Source organism: Erinaceus europaeus, chromosome 13 (assembly GCF_950295315.1).
Source record: "Erinaceus europaeus chromosome 13, mEriEur2.1, whole genome shotgun sequence".
Lineage (NCBI taxonomy): Eukaryota > Metazoa > Chordata > Mammalia > Eulipotyphla > Erinaceidae > Erinaceus > Erinaceus europaeus.
The window spans coordinates 43,442,327-43,464,572 of NC_080174.1; positions in this window are offsets into that span (position 1 = coordinate 43,442,327).

Consider the following 22,246-nt stretch of genomic DNA (forward strand, 5'->3'; position numbering starts at 1 on the left):
TTGGGGGAGTAAGGATTGTGGCTATACTGGGCAGAGAGGCTGCCCCTGGAGACAGATGCCATTTGGTCAAGAGCCAGAATAATTGTGTAGACAAACAAACCCATTCTGAATACCACCATCTAACAGAGAACACCAAGAGGTTTCCAAAACAGCAGTAAGATGATTAAAGAGTTTGAGAGTGAGATCTGTGAGGAAAGACTACAGAACCCAGATTGCTGAGGTTGAGGAAGTGAGGGAAGGAGGGGGAAGGCTGGGCTGCCGAGAAACAGATTTCAAAGAGGCAGAGCCAAGTAAAATAGAAACACAAGATGTACTGGAAAGTTTATGCCATAGCTTCGGGAGGGGAGAGTAACAGGGCACTGGAAGCATCTGTGCAGAGTCCTTAAGTCAGGAACCTGCAGTTGTAGACCCCCTGAAAAACGATCAACACGGAACTGCAGGGACCTTTTCTGGACTTTGGAAGGGGTCTGTACAAGTGGAGGAGCCTAGAACATCAGTTCTGTTGATTTTCCAGTAAGTTTGCGTCTAGTTGAGGGTGTGACAACAGAGCTGGTAACAGCTTGAATATTCTGAAAACTCTATTTTGAAATATCTCCTCATGTCTCTGATATCTGATTACTTGTAAAAAATGGCGACTAATCCCTAGCACTGCAAAAACGGTATCATCTGTTTTCCATCTACACCATGCCTCGGCCTCGCGTGAGCTTAATGTGCAGCTTGACGATACGAGAATCCGGCATGAAGCCCAGCCAGTCTATCTTGGCGTTACTCTCAATCGCACTCTGTCATTTCACGAACATCTCATAAAAACTGCAGCAAAGGTGGGCGCGAGGAATCACATCATTGCAAGACTGGCCAGCTCCTCATGGGGCGCGAGCGCTTCCACACTCCGATCATCATCTCTGGCATTATGCTATTCCACTGCAGAATACTGTGCCCCAGTATGGTTCCGTAGCCCCCATGTCCACTTGGTCGATTCCAAATTATATTCCTCCATGAGGATAATTTCTGGAACCATCCGTTCCACCCCGGTTCCATGGCTGCCAGTTCTTAGCAACATCGCCCCGCCAGATATTCGTCGGGATGCGGCATCATCTAAGTTCATTTCCCACATCTACGCTCGACCGGACCTGCCAATATACGCGGATATTTTCGCCCACCCTGTCCAACGCTTGATGTCTTGTCATCCAATCTGGTCCCCTACGCCTACACTGAACTTCTCTGTTCCAGACTCTTGAAAACAGAGTTGGCAGTCAGCTGAGGTAAAGAACAAACACCTCATCACAGACCCCTGCAAGCGTCAACCTGGCTTTGACCTAGCACGTTATGATTGGGCCCTCCTCAATCGCTATCGAACAGGCCATGGCCGGTGCGCCACTATGTTCCATCACTGGGGAGCCAGAGACGACCCGAACTGCCCCTGCGGCTACAGACAGACTATGACCCACATAGTCAACGACTGCCACCTCTCCAGATTCAAAGGAGGTCTCAAAACTTTACATCAGGCTCAACCTGACGCTGTTAACTGGCTACGGAAGAAGGGCAAATGCTAGAAGAAGAAGAAGGGGCTGGTCAGTGGTACACCATGTTACCATGTGCAAGGACAGAGAGAGGTTCAAGCCTCCAGTCCCCACCTGCAGGGGAGAAGTTTCACGAGTACCGAGGTAATGTGGCAGCTCTCTCTCTCTCTTTCTATCCCTTTTTCTTCCCCCCACCACCTCTCAATTTTTCTACGTTCTATCAAAAAATAAATAAATAAATAAATAAATAAATAAATAAATAAATAAATAAATGTCAATGGTTGGGACCTGGGGTCTTGAACTCAGGTTCTTAAACATTGTAACATGCTGCTCTACTGGGTGCACCGCCTCCTGGTCCCCCACTGTGCTTATCCTTACTACCCCACCTTATGCTAGTTTCCTCTTGCTGAATAACAAACACTTCTAAAATGTAGTCACTGAAAACAACATGCAGTCATTATCTCTACAATCAGGCATCCAGGCATAACTTAGCTGAAACCTTGAGTCATGCTGATTGGGAAAGATTTGCTTCAGAGCTCTCTTAGCTGTTGGCATGATTCAAATCTTCATGGGCCTCAGTTCCTCAAGAGCTACTGGCTGGAGGCTCCCCTTGGTTCCTTGTCTGGCAGGCCTCCCCATGAGTAAGCAAGGCAGCTGACTACATCAGAGCCAGCAAATGAGAGGGTAGAAGAGTGCTATCGAGGTAACAGTCATAGTCGTTTCTAGCCTAATTATGCAGTGACATCGATCACTTCTGCCATCTCCCACTCACTAGAAGCAACCTACTAGCTCCAGCCCATGTTCACAGGCAGAGCATTACACAAGAGCATAAATGCCAGGAGGCCAAGATCATTGGAAACTATCAGAAGCTGTCTAACACAGTTGTCATTGCTTCTTCTCCATCTTGCCACTAACTGCCTATTGGCTTACTTGTCTTTGTCGTTCCATTAGGAGCTCCTAGAAAGCAGGGGCCACAATTTACCTCTTAGAGTGTGGGAAAAGACCTCTTGGGCTTGTTAAGTGAATAAATGATAGGATAATATATTATTATAAATACATACAAAATAAATGGTTACATGGGGAAGCAGAAATGAAACCAAAGGAAAGTGTTAGATTTTAGTTAAGAGAGTGCTATTTATTATCTTTTCACCCAGTCATTTCTAGAAAATTAAGGATATATTCAAGAACGCAATTACAAGAATGTGTACAGAAGTTTACAAGTCAGTGGCAAGAGTGTCCAGTAGACTTTCTTATAACAGCCACCCTCCCCTCCAAAAATAAAACCAACTAACATGTCAACTACCTGGATGTTCAGAGTCAAAGGACTGATTAAATGTATTGTGCTGCATTCATGTGGTAGAGACTGTGCAGTCATTCAAATGATAAGTTGGGGCTGAGAGATGGTTTGCCTGGTAGAGGCAAATTTACCTTGATGGTTCAAGGCCCCAGGCACCACCCTATATACAGGCAACTTTGTGAATGGTGAAGTAATTCTGTGGTATTTCCTTTTCTCTTTCTCTCTTTCTTCCCCCATCTCTCTCTCTCTCTCTCTCTGTGTCTCTATCTGAAGTTAAAGGAAAAAGATTAGTTCCCTGCAAGTGGTGGAATCACTTGCTCAAGAAACTTCAGCACCATAAAATAAAATAAAATAAAATAAAATAAAATAAAATGAAAAAAATGTTGCACAGTAGTAAGTAACATAGAGATACCTATAGCACTGTGTGTTATTTTACTGTTGTACATTATTTATTGTATGCTGAGAGTCAGGTTACAGTAAATATATATGTAAATATGTGTAAATATATATATATGTATCTTTAGCACTGCTAAGCTATGGCTTGTGGTGGTGTGGGGGATTGAACCTGGGACTTTAGAGCCTCAAGAATGAGAGTCTCTTTGCATAACCATTATGCTAGCTACCCCCTCATGAATTTATATTTCTACACTGTAAATAAACACATAGAAAAGTTGAAAAGATTGAATTCAAATTGAATGCTCACGCATTTCAGATAGACCAATTTTAAGTTGCTTAAACAAGCATGTGTTTTTTGGTATGTTGTTGTTTTCACATGCAACAAAATGTCTAGAAGTAAGCAACTTCTACCCTTGGTTCTGTCTAGTTCTGTATCATCACAATTCTTTTGGCCTTCTTCTCATGCATGCTAACCATGGTCATAAGATGGCTGCCCAAGCTTCAGGCACCACACCTACACTCAAAGTAGGAACAGCAGGTACGGGAAATGCCACTCATGACTGAATCTTTACTAGGAAAACACTAGACTTCCCTTTCTTATTGACTGAGTCATATGAGCACTCCCAGTAGCCATAATGACTGCAGACACTAGAAACAGAGGTTTCATGGTCAGCTTAGAAAATCATGATTTATGCCCTAGTTACACTACCACTTTCCAAACCTGGAGGCCTGTCAGCAAAGAAACAGGGAGTTGAAACATTGGGTAGGTAACTAACTGTTTCTCCATTTGACGGGATATGGTGCTATTTCTGTCACAATCACCTTCCTCATCTATTGCTAGGGGGTGGGGGGTTGGGGGGAGATTTACTTACTTTAGTCGTTTACTAATGAGAGTAAGGAAGAGAGAGGGGTTGTCTGTTGCTTTATCCACTGCACCATCTCCCAGGCCTGTAATTCCTTTATTAAAGTAGGTTACTTTATACTATAGAGATAGTTATATTAACTATAGGGGAAACAAGTTGTGTTATGCCAATAGTTGTTATTAGTAGTTAAGAGGGTTTTGGGTCCTGAATGGGGTCCTGAATTCTATAGAACTGCATATAATGGACTTAGATCTCCAGTACCATATCTGACAGAAAAGTGTTCTAGTCTTAGTCCTCCCCCTCAATAATAGATTACATTAGCAGCTGTAAGGAAATATCTCAACAGGTGGAGCACAGGACATAACATCTGTGAGATTTGTAGGTTTGATCTCTTAATATTACACATGCAGAAGTGGTACTCAGGTCTCTCCTACAAATTAATATTTCTCTTCAAAAATGTTTTTCTTATGGGACACAGCAAAAGCAGTCTTGAGAGGTAAATGTATACAATACAAGCCCATAATAATAAAGAGGAGACATTAATAATAAAAATGCTTTTCTTTTGGAGAGGGTGAGAAAGCATAATGGTTATGCAAAAAGACTTTCACGCCCAAGTTTCCAAAGTTTCAGGTTCAATTTACCACATCACCATATCCCAGAGCTGAGCAGTACTCTGGTTTTAAAAAATTTGTTAAGATTCATATATTTACTAAGGAGAAAAGGAACAAGAGAGAGAGAGAAAACTAGAAAATTACTCTGGAGCATTTGGTGCCAGGGATCAAACAAGGTTGATTGAATTCCCATGCTTGGGAATTCTATGTTTGATATGCCATGCCACCACCTAGGTCACTAAAAAAATCTTTTAAGGGGCTGGGAGATAACTCACCCGGTAGAGCACACATTTCCCCATGCAAGAACCTGTGTTCAAGCCCTGTATCACATGGAGCGCTATATAAGGTAGAACAGTATTGTTCTTTCGCTCTCCCTAGCTTTCTCTGTCTGTTCTCTATTCTCTCTTCCCATTCTCTCTCTTGTACTATCTCCTCATTTCTGTTTCTAAAAAGATTTTTTTTTAAGTTCACATGATTTGGGAGGTGGCATACTTGATAAAGTGTTAGACTCTCTATCATGAAGTCCCTAGTTCAATCCCTAGCAGCACATGTGCCAGAGAGATGCTCCGGTTCACTCTCCTTTCTCCTCCTATCACTTTCATTAATAAATAGCTTATTTATTATTATTTTAATAATAATATTAATATTATTATTAATAATATTATTAATAATATTAATATTAATATTATTATTAATAATATTAATATTATTATATAAAATAATAATATTTTAATAGCTTATTTTATTATTATTATTATTTATTTAAAATAATTAAATAAATAGGGACTGGGTGGTGGCGCACCTGGTTAAGTGCTCATGTTATAGTGCACAAGGACCTGGGTTCAAGCCCCCAGTCTCCACCTGTAGGGAGGAGGCTTCACGAGTGGTGAAGCAGAGCTCCAAGTGTCTCTCTGTCTCTCTCCTTCTCTATCTTCCCTTTCCATCTCAATTTCTATCTCTATCTAATAAATAAATAAGATTTTAAAAAATAATTAAGTAAATAAGTAACTTCACTGGTGGCAGTGGCATTTTGCAGGCATGAGTGTCTGGAAGGCAAAAATAATGTTTTAAAAAAGGTCCAGGAACCAAGATGAGAAAAGAATGGAATTAAATAAAAGCAGGAATGTGAATTTTTTTAAAATTTATCTTTATTTTTTATTGGATAGAGACAGCCAGAGGGAAGGGGGAGATAGAGAGGGAGAGAGACAGAGAGACACCGGCAAGACTGCTTCATCACTAGCAAAGCTTTCCCCCTGCAGGTAGGCACTGGGAGCTGGAACCTGTGTCCTTGCACACAGTAACATGTACGCTCAACCAAGTGTGCCACCACCCGGCCCCAGAAATATTTTTATAAAAATGGCTTCAAAGATACAAAGGCGGGAAGCTGGGCAGTAGTACTCTCAGTGGGTTAAGCGCAGGTGGCGCAAAGCGCGAGGATCGGTGTAAGGATGCCGGTTCCAGCCCCCGGCTCCCCACCTGCAGGGTAGTCGCCTCAAGAGCAGTGAAGCAGGTCTGCAGGTGTCTTTCTCTGCCCCTCTCTGTCTTCCCCTCCTCTCTCCATTTCTCTCTGTCCTGTCCAACAGTGACGACATCAATAACTACAACAATAAAACAACAAGGGCAACAAAAGGGAATAAATAAATAAATATTAAAAAAGAAAGAAAGATAGATAGATAGAAAAGCTTGAATTACTCAGGGAAGCAAGTGAATACATACTAGGCAGGACATTGATAGAGCTTGGTCAGAACCCTGCTGCTGTGGTCTAGAGTGGAGCTGAAATGATTAGAGCTGAAGTTATATACACAGGCAGGGAAAACTGACCTGGCATAGTCTATGTAGAGCATGAACCCCATTGTTCAAGGATTTGTGCAGTTAAGACTATAATTAGGTGAAATCAGTGCCCTTAGGTTGCAGGTAGCAGAATGCAACTCTGACTCACTCAAATCAAGCAAAATTTTTAAAGATGGAATTTATTTGCTGGACTCTAGAGATCAAAGAATATAAAATCTCAATAGCCATGTCCCAGGAAAGACAAGCTCCAGTAAAATTCAGGGATTCACACTATCTCCAGTAGGTTGGTGTGGAATGGTGCCCAGGACTTGGTATTTCTAATGGTTTCTCAGATGCTGCTGGTCCAGGGGCCATGTATGAGAAACACAGCAAATGACTCAGCTCCAGCCACCATCCATTTCCACACATCTCCACTCAGGATTTTAAAGTCCAGATAAAATCTAGTTGACCCACAGCTGAGTCACTCTTGTGGTGAGAGGTAGTGTCCTGTGGTAGTCCTGAGAGTATCATGTGGAGTGGGGGTGGGAAAGAAGTTCCCCAAAATAAGCAATTCTGGACATACAAAAAATAGATGTCCTCACAGTTAGCATTTGCCAACATGTGCCTGCCTGCTTTCTTTTGCTTGAAAAGAAGAAAAAGAGCCAGAAAGATATCTCACTGGGTAGGGCACATGCCTTACCATACATGAAGTCCAAGTTCAAACCCCAGCACCACATGAAAAAAAATTGCCTAGTGTAGTGAAATTACAAGATGTCAGCTAAGAAAGGAAGAAAGAGAGAAAGAAGAAAGAAACAAAAAGAATGGAAGGAAAGGCAGGACAAAGAGAGAAAAAAAGTAAAGAAAGTTTTGAAATGGAATTATAGGTCTGGGTGGTGGTACACTCGGTCAAATGCACACATTACAGTGCACAAAGCCCCAGGTTCAAGTCCCCAGTCCTTACCTGCAGGGGGGAAAAGTGTCACAAATATTGAAACAGTTTTCTCTCTCTCTCCTCTCAATCTCTCTCTTTGTCTCTGTTCCATATATATATATATATTAAAAGAAAATGGGATTATAAGTGGGTTAAGTGAGCATTTTGACAACTTGACTTATCCTTTGGTATTTTTAGTTGTGGTATTTAGCGGGCATCCTTGCAGTTTAACATACACTTTTTAAAATAATTTTTATTTATAAAAAGGAAACACTGACAAAAAACATAGGCTAAACTCCACACAATTCCCACCACCAGAACTCCGTATGAGATAGACTTTTTAAAATAAAATTCTCTCCTAATGATGACTGGATGCCAGCCACTCAACATGAGACTAGCAGAACCTGTAGGATCTCATTTGGAATTAACATTCTTTTTTTTTTTTTTCTTTACCCAGAGCACTAATCAGCTCTGGCGTAATGGTGTGGGGATTGAACCTGGCAATGTTCTTTTTTTTTTTTTAAGATTTTATTTATTTATGATAAAGATAGGAGGAGAGAGAAATAACCAGACATCACTCTGGCACATGTGCAGCCGGGAATCGAACTCGGGACTTCATGCTTGAGAGTCCAAAGCTTCACCACTGCACCACCTCCTGGACCACAACATTATTTATTTTAATGTTCTATTATTTTTAGTTTTCTCTTTTTTTTCCCCACTGGAAAGTGAATGTGTCATCATGCCTGTTACAATCTTTCTTAGACTCAGAGAGATTGGCACTAAACACTTCAACATTCTATTTTTGTAGAATGTTTTAAATGCTCACAATAAATTTTCACTTACAGAAAGTTTTGAGAAGAATAATAAGAAAAAAAAGATAACCGTTAAGATAAGCAAATAAGCCTATATTTGTGCAGGCTTGTCAGCTAGCATATTTTCTTAAAATGAGGCCCACCTGAGCTTAAAACTAATATGATGCTTTAACATATAACATGGAGTGTGTTAAGAACATCACGTTAAGATCTATGTAATATACCATATTAGTGAATAAAGGACAAAAACCACATGATTATCTCATGAAAACTAAAACAAAATCCAACATCCTTTCATGATAAATGAAAAAAAAAATCTACAAATGGGTTATCCTTTCTCAGTCTGATAAAGGACATCTACAGAAAAAAAACTAAAAGCAAAATTAGTAGGAAGAACCAAATGTTTCCCTTTAAGATCAGTTGTTAAGATTAGTGGTTGCCAGGGGCTGATGAAGGGGGAAATAGGAAGTGACTGCTAATGGCTATACAGCTTCCTTTTTGGGTGGTGAAAATATTCTGAAACCAGATAGCAGCAACTGCTACACAGACCTGTGAATGAGTATACTGAAAGCCACAGCTCTACACTCAAAATGACATTTTTATGGTATGTGAATTATATCTCAAACAAAACTGTTATTTAAAAAATGAGTTCTAAAAAGTTAAAAAAAAAAAAGTTCTAGGCACCTGGTGGAGGCACACTTGGCCTCCATGTTCAAGGACCTGGGTTTTAAGTCCCTGGTCCCCACCTGCATGGGGGAAGCTACATGAGTTGTGAAGCAGTGCTGCAGGTGTCTCTTTCACTCTCCCTCTCTAGCTCCCCATCCCTCTTGAAGGGAGTTAGTTGGGGTGATCTCATAATCCCTGGTAGCTTACTTAAGACAGGAAGAAAGCTTTCTTCCTCTCCCACTTCCTTATATGAGACAGGAAGAGAGCTTTCTTCCTTTCTCTCTCCTCTCTCTTGGCGGGGGGGTGGTGGTGGTGGCTGGTGGCAGCACAGCAGGTTAAGCGTACATGGTACAAAATGCAAGGACTGGCATAAGGATCCCAGTTCGAGTCCTTGGCTCCTCACCTACAGGGAAGTCACTTCACAAGCAGTGAAGTAGGTCTGCAGGTGTCTATATTTCTCTCCCCCTATCTGTCTTCTCCTCCTCTCTCAATTTCTCTCTGTCCAGTCCAAGGCAACAAAATGGTTAAAGAAATAAAGAGGCAACAAAATGGTTAAAGAAGGGCAACAAAATGGTTAAAGAAGGGCAACAAAATGGTTAAAGGGCAACAAAATGGTTAAAGAAATAAAGAGAGAGAAGAAAAGAAAAAATTTGTGGTCCAAGAGGTGGTGTAGTGGATAAAGCACTGGATTCTCAACCATGAGGTCTCCAGTTCAATCCCCAGCAGCACACGTACAAGAGTGATGGATGTCTTGTTCTTTCTCTCTCTCCTTCTATCTTTCTCATGAATAAATAAATTCTAAAAAAAGAAAAGAAAAAAATTGGTACTTTTCACTAGTACTTATTTCTTTGCTTAAGGGCACTTTATTTTATCTTATTTCTTGGCTAGAGAGAGAGAAAAAAAATGAGAGGGAAAATGGAAATGGGGAGAGATACTGGAGCACTGCTTCACCATGCAAAAATTTCCACCTGCAAGTGGGAACCAGGGGTTTGAACCTGGGTTCTTGAGCTTTATAACACATGCACTCAACAGAGTGAGCCACCTCCCAGCCCCTTGAAGGGCACTTTAATATTTATTTACTTATTCCCTTTTGTTGCCCTTGTTATTTTATTATTGTTATTACTGTTCTTGTTATTGATGATGTTATTGTTGGATAGGACAGAAATGGAGAGAGGAGGAGAAGACGGAGAGGAGGAGAGAAACATAGACACCTACAGACCTGCTTCACTGCTTGTGAAGTGACTTCCCTGTCGGTGGGGAGCCGGGGGCTTGAACCGGGATCCTTATGCCGGTCCTTGCGCTTTGTGCCACCTGTGCTTAACCCACTGTGCTACAGCCCGACTTCCATGAAGGGCACTTTAATGAGCATCCAGTCAATCAGCTTCAACCTGAAGGTCAGCCTGGGATTTAGCGCAGAGAAGAGAGTATTTAGAGAAATTCTGGAGTAGATTTCTGGCAACTAGCAAGAAGTTGGAGAGAAGCTAGAGAAGATAGTAGCAAGCTGCTCCCCAAGGTGGGAGTGAGTCAGAAATAAATTCCTCTGGACTATAGTGATCCATAAAATTTTATAATGGTGATGTCTTAGATATTTTTAAGTTGGTTCATATACTCTGCCATCCCTTCCCCACCCCCGTTTTTCCAAAACCTCAACAGAACTGTTAGGGATACTTGGTGGAATAAGGAAAATCAGGAGTATGTCTGTCCAGAAGGAATCTTAAAGGAACAAGAGAAATGTGTGTTCCCCTTCATCCTCACCTTGGGGCAGACTGGAGGTGAATTTGAGATTGACTTGGGGGTTAAAACAGTTCAATATGTAGAGCACTTTTCTTCCATGTATGAGGCCAGTGCTCTAGTCTCTCACTAAATAACTGATGTTTTTGTTTGCTTCTTTGTTTTTGTTTTTTAATGACTGGCATGGGATATATATATATATTCCAAAATCCAACTCAAAATAATTTAACTAACAGAGACATTTTATTATTTCTCACAACAAGAATCAAACTAGATAGGCCCTGGGTGGTTTTGTTCAGCAGCTTATTAGCATTACCCAGAGTTCAAGTTCTTTGCCAGTTTGTCAGTTGGTGCTCTGCTCTCTGTAATTAAATAGGTTGTATTCAGGCCGCCTAACCATTACATTCAAATTTTATGGTGAACCCATGTACTGGTCAGAATTCTTTTGGTTACAAATGTCTGAAACACCATGTCTGAAGCTATGTTGGCTTAAGGAAAATAGGAGACCAGAGGAACTTGGACCAGAGTCCAGACATGTCTGAATCCATTAAGATTTCCAAACTCTCTTTCTTGCCATCTTTCAAGTTTATTTAATTCTGCTTGCCCTCACTGTCAGACAGGCAGCAAGATGGTTGCTGGAATGTCAAGTAGTTTTTTTTTTTAGTAAATTAACCTGTTAATGAGAAAGACAGGAGGGAGAGAAGAGGGAAGGGAGAGGGCGAAGGTGAAGAAGAATCACAGCATCTCTCTGGCAAATGCAAAGCCAGGCATCGAACTCTAGACTTCATGCACGAGAATCCAAGGTTTTATCCACTGTGCTATCTCCTAGGTTGCTGAGATGCCAAATCTTTAATGCCATGTTTCTCATAATGATGAGGGTGAGTTAAAGAGGAGGGCAAGAGGTATTCTTTTTTAAATTTTTATTTATAAAATGGAAATATTGACAAGACTATAGGATATGAGGGGTACATTTCCACACAATGCCCACCCCCAGAGCTCCGTATCCCATCCCCTCCCCTGACAGCTTTCCTCTTCTTTATCCCTCTGGGAGTATGGACCCAGGATCATGGTGGGGTGCAGAAGGTGGAAGGTCTGGCTTCTATAATTGCTTCTCTGCTGAACATGGCATTGGCATTTTTTTTTACAGTCCTTTACAAACCATAGTTTTCCCCCCTTTAGTCTTTATAAGGCTACAGTAATCCTAGGATGACAGGCATAAACACTTGGTACTGGAAGAGGTTAATTTTATACTACAGAACCCTGACATTTACAATAATTCGTACCAAAGTATTATTCGTTGAGGCATATGATGGTGTGATTTTGAGGTAAAAAGAGGCCCTAGTAGCAGATGAATGAATACTAGTTATGCTATGTCTGGGGAAATAAAAATACCATCCAAGCATGAGTCAGAAGATTGTGACTGAGAAAACCTCCTTACAAGACTTTCTTTAAAATGTGATATTTTGAATGTATTTCTTTTTTATTTTTTTAATTTATTTTTTATTTAAGAAAGGGTAAATTAACAAAACCATAGGATAGGAGGGGTACAACTCCACACAATTCCCACCACCCAATCTCCGTATCTCATCCCCTCCCCTGATAGCTTTCCCATTCTCTATCCCTCTGGGAGCATGGACCCAGAGTCATTGTGGGTTGCAGAAGTTGGAAGGTCTGGCTTCTGTATGAATTTCTTTTTTAAAAAATTTCTTTATTGGGGAATTAATGGTTTACACTAGACAGTAAATACAATAGTTTGTACATGCACAACATTTCCCAGCTTTCCATATAACAATACAACCCCTCTGTCATCCTTCTTGGTTCTGTATTCTTCCCACCCACCCACCCCCACTCCAGAGTCTTTTACTTTGGTGCAATACGCCAATTCCAGTTCAGGTTCTACTTGTGTTTTCTTTTCTGATCTTGTTTGTCAACTTCTAGGGCATTGGCAGTTTGATCCATACTCCCAGCCTGTCTCTCTTTCCCAAGTTGGGCAGGAATCTGGTTCTTTCTTCTTGTGTCCGTGTAACAAATTCCATGAAACAATTCTGATGAACTCAGAGGTCTACCCTTAAATTAAGCATTCAGAGTCACCTATGTGACTTGGGATCAGGACAACCCAAACCACAAAAACTGAACAGAATTTGAGGAATAAGGACTTCCCATAGGAAGACAGACTATGCAGCAACAACACAAAATGGTCTGGGCCAGGAAATATCTCACCCAGTCAGGTGCATGCCTTACCAAGTACGCAGTTCTGGGTTTAAGTCTGGTACCACGTAGGAGCACCATGACACCCATAGGCGAAGTGCAGTACAATAGTGTCTCTCTGTCTCTATAATAATCATTAAAAAATTAAAATAATAGCCTGGGAGCAGTGCAATTGCACATGCCAGAAGTGCACAAAACAAAAAACGTGGGACTAGGAGATAGTTCACTCAGTAGAGCACCCTCCTTAATATATTGGAGGCCCCAGGTTCATACTCTGACACCACAATATCCTGGGAACACAATAGCTCTAGGACAAGCTCCATGGATGGTGGAGCAGTGTTATGGCATATCTCTCTATCTCCAAGAGCATTGGGATTATGCATGCACAAAACTCCAGACAGACAGAAACACACACACACACACACGTGCACGTGCACGTGCACAGTCTGCCACATTCCAAAGATTGTAGGACATAAGGACACCAGGATTACAATGCAAAGTGAGACTTCATTAACCACAAGGAAAGAGTGAAAGGAACCGGAATTTTGAAAGGCTTTCTAAATACTTTCCCTAGGTCACAGAAGTAGGACGTTGTAGACAGTAGATTTAAATTCATGCCTCTTTAGTTTAAAGATCCATAAAATTAGTTTTTAGGGTAGTTGGGGTTGGAGGGACTAGACAAAGACAGAGAGAAAGTATGCTTCTGTGCTAAGGAAAGAGGTCCAGCAGCCCCATTACAGAGCATTTATCTCAATCTGGAAATACAAATCTGGGGAGATTTTCTGGAGAAGAAGATAACAAAGCTGAAGCTAAAAGGACTATAATTCCCTTACCTGTGTGGGTAGAAGGGGAAGCTTCATGAGTGGTGAAACAATTCTATAGGTGTCTCTCTTTATCTCTCTCTCTCTATCTCCTCTTTTGTTAAGAAATTCTATTAATACTCAAGATGACTGAAGCCGAGGTGGATGGAGGAAGAAAGGAGTCTTTTATTTATGTGTGGGCCAGGAACTCAGATCTTTCTGATAACTGGCACTAAATAAAGGAACAATATAAGCTTATATAGGGGTGCAGGCTTGAGAGCAAAAAGTGTCATTACAGAGGCAGAGGCTGCAAGGTTAAGGGGTGGGACTTGTACCCATTGCTCAGGGTCTAAGTGCCTTAGTTGCTGTTATCTTTCCTGCATAGCTGTGTCTGGGAAAGTTTAGCCTCAGCACAACATACACAGGGGCTGGGGGGAAGTGCCTTTTAGGAGGACAGAAACTGCCTTCTCAGAAAAAGTTCAGCCTGTTCCTCACCATCTCTACTTGTTATCACTTGCTCACTCAGTGAAGGCCAGCCTGCATCACTTTCCTAACCACCTGCACTATCTCAGTCTTTCTATGCATTTTTTTAAAAAAATTCTTCAATATTTATTTATTCTCTTTGTTGTCCTTGCTTTTATTGTTGTAGTTATTATTGATGCCATCATTGTTGGATAGGACAGAGATAAATGGAGAGAGGAGGGGAAGACAGAGAGGGGGAGAGAAAGATAGACACCTGCATACCTGCTTCACCGCTCGTGAAGCGACTCCCCTACAGGTGGGGAGCCGGGGGCTCAAACCGGGATCCTTATGCCAGTCCATGCCCTTTGTGCCACCTGTGCTTAACCCACTGCGTTACCGCCTGACTCCCTTTCTATGCATTTTTAACCCTCTTTTAAATTTTTTATTATGTATTTTCTCTTTTGTTGCCCTTGTTTTTTATTGTTGTACTTATTGTTGTTGTTGATGTCGTTGTTGGATAGGACAGAGAGAAATGAAGTAAGGAGGGTAAGTAAGAGGGGGAGAACAAGACAGACACCTGCAGAGCTGCTTCACCGCTCATGAAGCGACTCCCCTGTAGGTGGGGAGCCAGGGCTCAAACCGGGATCCTTATGCTAGTCCTTGCGGTTTGTACCATGTGTGCTTAACCTGCTGTGCTACCTCCGGATCCCCATTCTTAACCCTTTCATTATATTTTCAGTCTTTCTGTCCTGTACTGAGACCTACTTACAAATGCGTCACAATCAGATCATAAGCACATAAGATAAGCATATCCAGGAGCTAAAATTTGTAAATTTCCTATCACTTTTCATCTTAGTTTTTCTCTGTCTCTATCCAGTAAACAAATAGATAAATAACATTAAATAAAAAGTTCTATAGCTGTTTATCAAAGGAATACAGGAGAGAGGCAAGAAAAAAGGCTGTCTGGAAAGGCAGTGGAAGTCATGAAAGTCAGATTTTCAGCTTTGGACAGCCACTGTGTTTTGGGGGATACAGATTTCCTTGTCCTGCCAGTTCCTACTCCCACAGATATGTCCCACACTATTGCACCACCTCAGGCCATAATTCTCTGACACACACAGTTACTCACATGGGGGTTTCCAGGAGCATTCTCACAGTGGCGTGAACAGTGTTCAGTGTTCTACCAGCTACTGTCTGTGTGGCAATTGTTTCATCACTTCCCCTTTGTGGATGGAGTTACTGATCTATACTAATGTAGTGGGCAAATTGTGGTGATGTTTGAACCTATCTGTGACTGTACTAGAAACTATTGAATTATACTCTTGAAATGAGGTAAATTTTAATGTATGTGAATTATCTCAATAAAAGTTATTGCCTTTTTTCAATTATAATGGGGTAGGTGATAGGGAAGTTCATTTTAAACTATAGAGCTGGTACAATCAAAACTTTGCTACATTTTAGTCAGGCTTTTTTTTTTATTTCTTTATTGGGGAATTAATGTTTCACATTCAACAGTAAATACAATGGTTTGTACATGTATGACATTCCCCAGTTTCCTATATAACAATACAACTCCCAATAGGTCCTCTGTCATAGTCAGGCATTTTTTAAAGATTTATGTTCATGTTTATGAGGAGAGAGAGAGAGAGACAGAGAGAAAGAGAGAGAGAGAGAGAGAGAGAGAGAGAGAACCAGAGCATCAATGCAGCATGTTTGATGTCCGGGATCAAACTTGAGGCCTCATGTTTGACAGTCCAATGCTTAATCCACTATACCACTTCCTGGGATGCTGGGTATTTTTAACTTTATTATTATTATTATTTTAAATTATGATGGAGACATAGAGAAGCAAGGGGAGGGAAAGAGAGACACTTGTAGCTTTCTCCACTCCTTTTGAAACCTACCCCCTGCAGGTGAGGCTTTAACCTGGTCCTTAAGCGTGGTAGCTTGTGCGCTTTCCCTGTTGCACCATTACCTGGCCTCTTAATTTTGAACCTTATTTATTTCCCTTTTTTTTCTTTTCTCTTTCTCTTTTCTTCTCTTTCCCTTTCTTTTCTTTTTTCTTTTCTTCCTTCCTTTCTTTCTTTCTTTTTTTTTGCCTCCACGGTTACCGCTGGGCTCAGTGTTTGCACTATGAATCCACTACTCTTGGCAGCCATCTTTTTCTCCATTATTGTTACTGCTGTTGTCATTGTTGTTGATGCTGATGTTGTTACAGGATAGGACAGAGAGAAATTGCAAGAGGAGGGGAAGACAGAGAGGGCGAGAGAAAGACAGACAGATGCAGACCTGCTTGGCCACTTGAGAAGCAACGCCCCTGTAGGTACAGAGCTAGAGGCTTCAACCAGAATTCCTTGCACTTCACACTATGTGCACTCAACACTTAGCCCCTGAACCTCATGTCTTTCTTTCTTTTTTTTTTTTTTGCCTCCAGGGTTATTGCTGGGGCTCAGTGCCTACACCACAAATCCACTGCTCCTGGAGGCCACTCCCCCCTTTAGTTGCCCTTGTTGTATTGTATTGTTATTGTGGTTATCATCATTGTTGTTGGATAGAACAGAAAGAAATGGCGAGAGGAAGGGAAGACAGAGAGGGGGAGAGAAAGACAGACACCTGCAGACCTGCTTCACTGCCCGTGAAGCGACTCCCCTACAGGTGGGGAGCCAGGGGCTCGAACCGCGATCCTCAAGCCGGTCCCTGCACTTTGCGCCACGTGCGCTTAACCCGCTGGGCTACCGCCCAACCCCCTCCTCCTCATGTCTTTCATAGTAAGAGAGAAATAGTATTTTTTTTTAGGTGGTTAAGGAAAGACAAATTTGTTCTGAGCTTGGAATGCTTGGCTGGAATTCTTACTCTTTTGTGTCTCCACATCCTCATCTGTGAAATGGGAATAATAGTATCTACTTTGTAGCATTGCTCAGAAGATTGAGTTGATAGTTATAAAGCTCTGAAAGCTATATTTATTTTATATCCTGAATTCTGTTTGTAATTTTCTTGACAAGCTGACACTACTCACCCAAACCTAGAGAACTAGACTCCCTGAGAACTAAGAGCTCCCCACATCTGAGCCCTGCCCATAAAGTAGTAAACATTTTTTTTGAGCAGGAGTTAATGGTTTACCCTGTGTTTCTCTTCTCTAAAAATGCCTTTCCCACAGGAGCAAGCTTCCATAACACCCAACCGCAACAAAATGGACCACAGTGGACTCCTCACTCAAGATGGCTAGTCAGATGCTACCATGATGCCAATCTGACTTCCCTGGGCAGGTGACCTCACCAATGTGTCCTGGAACCACACCTCCCCAGAGCCCTGCCCCACTAGGAAAAGATAGAAATAGGCTGGGGGTATGGATCAGCCTGCCAATATCCATGTCTGGCAATGAAGTAATTGCAGAAGCCAGACCTCCCACCTTCTGCACCCCATAAAGATCTTGGATCCATACTCCCATAGAGACAAAGAATAGGGAAACTTCCAGTGAAGAGGATGGGATATGGAACTCTGGTGGTGGGAAATGTATGGACTTGTATCCCTCTTACCCCACAATCTTATCAATAATTATTAAATCGCACGTGCACATACACACACAAAGATGAACTAATCAATTTTTCTGTTCTGGAATTCTGGAATTAGAACTCTGGGATGTTTTAGTAGTGGTGCTGAAGCAAAGCTCTAGGCTAGTCAGAGAGGACTGTAGAACAGAATTGCAAAACTGAAAAAGACAAGAAATCCTGTAACTTCAAAGGAAAAAAAAGGGGGGAGTGATCTACTGAAAATCCTGGTGTATTTCCATTCAGTCAGCACATTTATTGAGAGTCTGCTATGTGCCATGTCCTTCTTTTTTAATTTTTTATTTATAAAAAGAAAACATTGACCAAACCATAGGATAGGAGTAGGATAAGAGGGGTACAACTCCACACAGTTCCCACCACCAGAACTCTGCATCCCATCCCATCCCCCCCATAGCCTTTCTATTCTTTAACTTTCTGGGAGTATGGACCCAAGGTCATTGTGGGTTGCAGAAGGTGGAAGGTCTGGCTTCTGTAATTGCTTCCCCACTGAACATGGGTGTTGACAGGTCAATCCATACTCCCAGCCTGTCTCTCTCTTTCCCTAGTGGGGAAGGGCTCTGGGAAAGCAGAGACCCAGGACACATTGGTGGGGTCATCTGTCCAGGGAAGTCTGGTCGGCTATGTATTAAAAAGACGCAGTCTGTGCTTTAAAAAGTTTGAGACATTCAATCAATTTTCCCCTCTCATATTAATTAAATAGTGATTTATATGACTACAAATTAATAGGAGTGTACAGCATTCCTACCACCAAAAGACTACGTCCCATCCCCCCCCCCAAGCCAAACATCCACCCTTACCCTCAACCCAGGGTTTTTACTTTGGTGCCCTACTCCAAAGTGCCATGTCCTTCTATACCTTAGCATGAAACCACTGAAAGGATTTGTTTAGAAAAACAATACAATGTAAAATTTAAAATATTTTTATTTATCTTTTATTAGATAGAGACAGAGGGAAACTGAGAGGGAAGGGAGAAATATATATATATATATATATATAGAGAGAGAGAGAGAGACAAAGCTAGACACCTGCAGCACTGCTATACTGCTCATGAAACTTCCTCCCCATAGGTGGGAACCAGGGGTTTGAATCTAGGCCCTTGTGCATGGTAACATGTGCACTCAACCAACTGTGCCACCTGTAATATTTTTAAAATACTGTGCCACCTATTATATTTTTAAAACACTATTTTTTTTTTGCCTCCAGGGTTATTTCTGGAGCTCAGTGCCTGCACTACAAATCCACTGCTCCTGGAAGCCATTTTTCCCCCCTTTGTTGTCCTTGTTTTATCGTTGTCATTGATATCATTGTTGTTGGATAAGATAGAGAGAAAGTGAGAGAGGAGGGGAAGACAGAGATGGAGAGAGAAAGACACTTGCAGACCTACTTCACCGCCTGTGACGTGACCCCCTGCAGGTGGGGAGCTGGTGGCTTGAACCAGGATCCTTACGCAGGTCCTTGTGCTTTCTGCCATGTGCGCTTAACCAGCTGCGCTACCACCCCACCCCCTTAAAATACTACCTTTTTAGGGAATCGGGCAGTAGCGCAGTGGGTTGAGCGCATGTGGCGCAAAGTGCAGGGCCTGGAATAAAGATCCCGGTTTGAGGCCCTGGCTCCCCACCTATAGGGGAGTCGCTTCACTAGCAGTGAAGCAGGTATGCAGGTGTCTCTTTCTGAGAGCTCTCCCTCTCTGTCTTCCCCTCCTCTCTCCATTTCTCTCTGTCCTATCCAACAACGACATCAATAATAACTACAACTATAAAAAAACAAAGGCAGAAAAGGGGAATAAATAAATACTAAAAAAAAAATACTACCTTTTTAAAAGCTTACACTGGCTGCTGGGAAGGTGGCTCAGTGGGAGGAGAACAAGACTGGTGAGTCTGAGTTTAATCCCCTGCTCTGTATATACCAGAGCAGTGCTCTGGACTCTTTCTCTGTCCCTCTTTCTCATAAAAATAAATAAATAAATATCCTTTAAAATAATAAAAGATCAGGGCTATCAAAATAACTTATCTGAATATTGTGCCTGCCTTGCTGTGTGTGCCACCCAGCTTCAAACCCAGCATCCACAGCACTGAAGAAAGCTTCATTGTTGTAGTGTCTTTTCCGCTTTCTCTCTGAAAAAATGAGCCTAGATCCTAGGGACAAAAAATAGATAAATACTTAACTTAAAGATTGCCCTGACTGTGGTATAAAGACCGGATAGCGGGGAGGGAGAAATAAAGGATGAAGCAGAAAGCATGTTGCAATAGTCCAGATAAGAAGACGATGATGACCAAGACTAGGGTGTTGGTAGAGGGAGTGATGAGGAAGAATGGGAGTCTGGATCTATTTTGAAGTTTCTAGTTCCTGATTCTAGTTCCTCATGAGACCTGACTACTTCCTACCCATGAGTTCATCCAAGTTTTGCCTACCCCTTCGAGCCCCCACACCCTTTGGCTCCCTCAAAATGTCTTTCTTGCTTGGACTTCTTCTTCTAGCGTTTGCCCTTCTTCCGTAGCCAGTCAACAGTGTCAGGTTGAGCCTGATGTAAAGTTTCAAGACCTCCTTTGAATCTGGAGAGGTGGCAGTCATTTACTATGTGGGTCATAGTCTGTCTGTAGCCGCAGGGGCAGTTTGGGTCGTCTCTGGCTTGGACTAATGTGTGAAGATCCTGTTACTGGTAATTGAACCATTGCCTAAGACACCTTTGCTCTTCTGGATAGTTTAGTCCACCATTATCTAAACAAGGACAGTTCCCTCCCCTGTGTGAAGGAAAGCGATTTTTCTCCAGTGAGTAATATATACAGGAATTAGCAATCTCCTGAAGGAAACTTTTCTGAAGGACAACTTTTAAGTGCAGTAGTTAAAGGTTTGTTTTATTTATGGTGTGAGAAAAATGCTTATGAGGTATCATATGCCCTCTCCAACTATGCCTACACCATCTGATAAGGAGAACAGATAATATTAAGAGTTGCTAAAATGCTTACTATGTACCAGGCCTTGTCCTAAAAGTTTTGTATATATAAAAACTGATTTACCTTGATGCCAACCAGACTTCCCTAGACAGACAATCCCATCAATGTGTCCCAGAACTCCACCTCCCCGGAGCCCTGCCCCACTAGGGAAACATAGAGACAGTCTGGTAGTATAGATTGACCTGTCAATGCCCAGGTCCAGCAGAGAAGCAATTACAGAAGCCAGACCTCCCACCTCTGTACCCCATAAAGATCTTTGGCCCACACTCTCACAGGGATAAAGAATAGGCCTACTAACTATCTACAAAACAGAGACAACCCCCCCCCCCAACTCATCATCTGCACTATTCCAGCCTTTAGGTTCATGATTAGTCAACAATTTGTTTGGCTTTACATGTTGACTCTTTTTTCAACCACCAGGTTCCAGATGCTACCGTGATGCCAACCTGACTTCCCTGGGCAGATCACCCCACCAATGTGTCCTGGAGCCCTGCTTCCCCAGAGCCCCACCCCACTAGAGAAAGAGACAGGCTGGGAGTATGGATCGACCTGCCAATGCCCATGTTCAGTGGGGAAGCAATTACAGAAGCCAGACCTTCCACCTTCTGCACCCCATAATGACCCTGGGTCCATACTTCCAGAGGGATAAAGAAAAGAAAAGCTATCAGGGGAGGGGATGGGATACGGAGCGCTGGTGGTGGAAATTGTGTGGAGTTGTACTTCTCTTATCCTATGTTTTTTGTCAGTGTTTCCTTTTTATAAATAAAAATTAAAAATAAAATAAAAGGCCATATCATTAAAAAAAAAAAAGAATAGGGAAGCTTCCAATGGGGGGGGGGGATGGGATATAGAATTCTGGTGGTGGGAATTGTATGGACTTGTACCCCTCTTGTTCCACAATCTTGTTGATTATTATTATTAAATCACTAATAAAAACAAAGTTGTTGTGTCTGAAGTCACAAAATTAGCTAGTGGTAGGTTTTATGATTCATCCTGGCCATTCAGGCTCCTGGTTAAGTGCACACACTACTGTGCACAATGACCCAGGGTCAATCCCCTGGTCCCACCTGCAGGGGGAAAGCTTCACAAGTGGTGAAGCAGAGCTGCAGGTGTCTCTTTGTCTGTCTCCCTCTCTATCTCCCCCTCCCTTCTTAATTTCTCTCTGTCTCTATCCAATAATAAATTTTAAAAATCTAATCTGTAAAGGACTCACAACCCAGGAAATGGGACTGTCAAAGAAGTGGGGTCCCGGCATCTACATCTAAGAAAAGTCAAAATAGCTGGGGGGACTATGGCATCGCTCATTTGGATAGTGTACTACTTTGCCATGTGCACAGCCCAGGCTCAAACTCAGTTTCCAGCACATTGAAGAAAGTTTCAGTTTCTTTCACTCTTATTCTGCCTCCATGTCCCTATCTTAAAAAGGAGAAGAAGGAAGAGGAGGAGGAGGAGGAGAATAAAAGAAAGGAAGGAAGGAGGAGGAGGAGGGAGAAGAGGAGAAAGAAGGGGAAGAGGAAGATGAAGAGGAGGAAAAAGATGTCGGGGGTGCTGGCATGCTGATGAGAGCCTTTTCTTCCCCAACAGGCTCTTACTACAGCTCCTCCTCCTGCAACTATTCCTTCCCTTAAAGGTAGTAAGTCTGCGGGGACATTTTGG